Source organism: Rattus norvegicus, chromosome 1 (assembly GCF_036323735.1).
Source record: "Rattus norvegicus strain BN/NHsdMcwi chromosome 1, GRCr8, whole genome shotgun sequence".
Taxonomy (NCBI): domain Eukaryota; kingdom Metazoa; phylum Chordata; class Mammalia; order Rodentia; family Muridae; genus Rattus; species Rattus norvegicus.
The window spans coordinates 222,646,188-222,651,206 of NC_086019.1; positions in this window are offsets into that span (position 1 = coordinate 222,646,188).

Here is a 5,019-nt window from a genome sequence, read left to right on the forward strand (position 1 = left end):
AAGTTGCTGAGTCTCCAATCTCTCATTATCTCTTTCATGAACTGGGGAGCAGGAATCTGAATCTTGGCTCTTGTGCAGGAGCTCCTCAAGCTGTGAGGAGGTATTAACAGGAGCATAATAAGCAAACTGAACGTAGTCAGGACCAGAGGAATGTGGCTTGGAGCCGAGCTGGGCACAGGGCCAAATCTGTTCAAACTTTTCCACACAAGTTCCCTTTTCAACAGAGTTGTGCTGGAGGCTCACTTGTGATTCTGGAACAAGAAGGCCCCTTCTATGCTAGGGTAGTTCTTTTGAAGTCCAGAACATTTTATAAAGCATTTTCCCCCTACTTTGCAGTTTAACCCAGATTCCTTTACTACGAAAACATTTTCCCAAGTTCTTTTGTGCAGTGGATGGCAGGAAATAGGCACAGTGCCTACTGAGCCTTAATGCCGACCTCAGCAACTGTGGTCTCGGTGTGACAGGCTTGAACCCAGCCTTTTCGAATTTGGGCTCTTGTCCGTTTTCTATAGCCTGTAGAAGGAATGCGACTGAGAACACAAACGCTGCTTTGAGTCTGGGAGTAGTACAGCAAAATTGCTAGAAAAGGCTGAGTAAAGCCAGGTCACAGCCTTCTTCAGCACCTTAGTTTAAAAACTTGCATAACTGGAGTTGGGTGGTGTCTGGCGCTTTTAATCTCAGCGCTCAGGAGGTAGAAGTAGAGGTAGGCTTTTCTTGAGTTCAAGGCCAGCCTGATCTGCAGAGTAAGTTCCAGGACAGCCAGGACTATGCAGAGAAACTTGGTAAAAATGTAACTTTTATTTGCTTGATTTAATTGTTGTCTGGAGCCTAACTGTCTCAGTCAGTCCGCTAACTTAGGCCTAGTTCTGGAAGCTTCTGGCCTCTGTATAAACTACTCTAGACCTAGAATATTCTCTGCCTCTAAGGTTTACTGCTCAGTAAGCTCACCCTTTCTAGATCTTTCTGTATTCTTGTTGGCTGGTTCAACTCGGCTGTTCTGGCTGAAAACTCCTCTCCAAGCTGATTGATTCTATCTGGCTTCTCTCTCAACCTCTCCTGAATTTCTCTGCCTGGCCTCATAGTAGCTTGGCGATCTATTCTAATCTGCTGGTTCCTCATTCTCTGGCTTGTTCTGTCTTTACCTGTCTTTAACCTGTCTCTGTACAATGCTCCCAATAAAACTGCCTCCCCTCTCCCCTCCCTCTCTCCCCCTCTCCCTGCCCCTCCCCCTCCCCCCTCTCTCTCTGTTCTACTCTCTTTAGTAGTTTCCTTTTCCTCTCCTTGTGAGAATTGGACATTTTCTCTGTCAAATCTTTCTCTGATTCATCACTTTGTCTGCCACTCAATTAGATAGCACTTTCAAACATGGCTGCTTCCATCTACAAACTAGCTTTTAGTTTTAGTTTTACTTTACTATTAGGCTTACTAACTTTTAGTTTTAGTTTTACTAACACCCTTGTTTGGGATTAAAAGTGCATGCTAGGGGATGAACCACACCACACTGGAAACAAGTATTTCAGTAAACAACACACAGTCAGGGTTCACAGGGTGATCAAATATCCTGCAACAACCTGGTCTTAAAAACAAAGAAAAGAAAGGATTAAAAAAGGAAAAGAAAATTGCATAAATGAACAGTTTCATTCTCAGCCCTTAAACCAGATAAATAAGATTTAACGATATCCACTGTTGTATGTAATATAGTGATTTTAAACAATCACACACACACACACACCACACACACACACACCTCACACAAACATACACACACCACCAGTGCACAGTTAGTCTACTAAAACAGTGTTTGCCTTCGGTCTTCTTTGAGCTCTAAACCCTAGTCCAGTTCCAGAGAATGTGTAGGGGTGAGGCAGGACAGAAGGTCAGAAGAACAATCAAGTTTCCCACACTGCAGTTTGTTGAATGAGGATCAAAAACCTCAATATAGGGGTTGGGGATTTAGCTCAGTGGTAGAGCACTTGCCTAGGAAGCGCAAGGCCCTGGGTTCGGTCCCCAGCTCCGAAAAAAAGAACCAAAAAAAAAAAAAAAAAAAAAAACCTCAATATAGAGCTGGAGAGCTGAGTCAATGGTTAAGAGAACTGGAGAACTCTCTGCTCTTCCAAAAGACCTGAATTTAATTCCCAGGACCCACATGGTAGCTCAGAACCACCTTTAATTCCAGTCCCAAAAGACTTGATACCCACCTCTGACCTCAGGGCAAAAAAAACACCCATATGCATAAAATAAAAAATAATAAAAATTGTAAAAAAAAAAATTCATCACAGATGACAGGGCCAAAATTACCAACAGAGAGGATGTGTGTTTTCACAAAGACTTCCCAAATAAGGACATTAAGAACAAGCAACTAAGGTTACAAATACAGCTCAGGGATAGAGCTCCTGCTTAGCACTCATGGAGCCCTGCATCCAGTTCTTAGCACCGGTTTGCTTGTCAGTAGGGCCATCAAGATGGCTCGGCAGGTAAAGGTGACCTAATGCATGGCTCATATGCACCTCCCTGCAAAATAAGTAAATAAATGTGTAAAAACGACATGTCCATGAGTTCTCATCCCGACATCTCAACAACGTGCCTCACAAAACCACCTTACAGTTCCATTATCAAAGGAAAGTCTCTAAGAGAAGTAACTAAACTAGCCCATGCATTTACTTAGCTTTTACTAAAAGTTCTAAGCTTTGCTGAACCTTTAAACTATTGAAGCTTACAGCCTGTGAACAATGTAATTTAAAGCCACAGAATCCTATATTGGTCATTACAAAGACACCTGTGTGACTATCTGTTTGGAAGCCCACGCCCCTGTCTTCAGTGTCCATTATCCTTCTTAAATGTGTCTCTCTGGATATTTAATGAACTAACTGCTTCACTCTGACTTTTCCTGAAATTGTTTTCTGCTGCACAGTCAAAGATCTGGCTTTATCTGAACAGAGGTCACTAGGGAAGAAGGGATTCTTCAGGCCGCTGGCACAGTGCTGGGTTCTTCTCCCTATCCAGTGACGGGAGAAAATAACTACACATTTGTCTTGCCCTCTGTCCCAGGAAGCCTGGCTGTTATTTCTACTGTCCAGTTTTATAGGCCTAGTCCCAGTTTCCTACTAGTCTTGGGTCCTATGGTAGCTATCCCTGGTTGTCAACTTGACTGTATCTGGAATGAACTACAATACAGAATTGGAGGGTGCACATGTGATCCAGATCTTGAGGTTGGAAGACTCAGGTTTCTGACCTGGATCTTGGCATGGAAATACTGAGGCATATTGGCCACAAAAAGCTCAGGCCCAGGCAAGATAGTACACACCTTCAATCCCAATAGACCGAGACAAGGAGGTCTCTAAATTCAGGGTCAGTCTGAGACACAGCAAATTCAAGACCTAGGCGTGTCAGTGGTGTACACCTTAAACCAGGCCACACCTTCTGCTGGAGGTCTACATAAGGACGTTGGAAGAAGATGCTTGCACTTACTTACCAGTACATCTGTTGGAACCTACTTCTACAGAAGGCCAGTTTAAACAGCTAGCCTCCTGGGACTTCCCATTCACAGATACTCATTGTTGGGTTAGTTTGATTAAAGACTATAAGTCATCACAATACGTTCCCTTAATATATAGAGACATTCCATAAGTTCTGTAACTTTAGAGAACCCTGACTAACACAGTTCCCATAAGAGACACAGATAGTCAACATTCTATATGCTAATATATAGCCATTCCTCCCTGGGGGCCTGCAGGTTCTAGTAACATATTTTATGGAATCTGTCCACACGGTGATATGTGTGTCTTCTTCCTTCCAGCCCAGGAAAATCTCACCCAGTCCCTCAACACGTACATGTTTTAAAAATTTAAACAGTTTTCTGGTACATGTTTCAAAATTTAAACATTTATCCTGTACAATAGGAATCCTTTTTGTTGTAAATAAAATCTGCCTCCTTCTATGTCTCTTTAGGATCTATCTGGCACCCTTAGGACAGAGGCATAGGGCCACAGAGGGATAAGGATGAGAGAGGAACTGTGGTAAACTGAGTATACACTGCCCATCTGTGGCAGAGTTCATAGTGACCAGCACACATCTGTACTTTCCATGCATAGAACACACACATCATCAGGAAGTGACTGTCCAGAACCGTGGTATATTTCAGCTCCCCCTGTATCCAAGCACCCGTGTGGTGGGGAATCTATCAATACATGTGTGCATTTCAGAGCGATGCAACTAAGAAGTGGCTTTCACATCCCATTACAGAACAGAAGACTAGCAGGCCCCGCAGGAATGTGGAAGGGATCTCCTCGGCTACCAATGCTCTGAGCTGCTCTGTCAGCCAAAGAGTTGAACATAAGGGCTCAATCAGAATTGAAAGGCATTGAAGTAACTTTATTCAGAGCAAAGGGACAATGTAGATTATAGAGGGACATGTTATCAGGACTGACAGTGGGTCATAAGAGTAAGAGCACTCCAGGACGCTGTCATTTGAGGCTTTCTTTTATAGGGTTCAGGAGAAGAGGGTCTGGTTATCAAGGAGAATATAGTTTGTGTGGTGCTCTGTTTGGATGTTAGATTTGATCTTATATTTGTTTTCCCTAATTGCACATGTCCTTTCCCATGATGCACCACCAAACACGTGTAAGTGCCAGCTCCTTCCAAATGATGACCTGATGATTAAAGTGTTCTTTGGGGCAGTGGCACCAGCTATCCCAATTAACAGACTGTGATATACCAGAGAGCTAGAGTTGTGATTCAGCTGGTTGTTAGAGGTGGCAAAGGAGTTTGTTCAAGCCACCTTCCAAAATGAAAGAAAAGCCAGAACACCAGATTTTTTATGTGAGGTCTCCTAATTTGCGTTTTATTTTATTTTGGACAAACCCCTTCTCAGTATCCCAGGGTGGCCTCAGATTCATGATCTGCAGCCTCCTCAGTTCTGGGAGTACAGGTTGGCATGATTACATCCAACTTCCCAATTGTTTAAACAATTAAAACCTTTTTTTGTAACAATTAAAACTTTAAACTTCTGCTACACTTTGC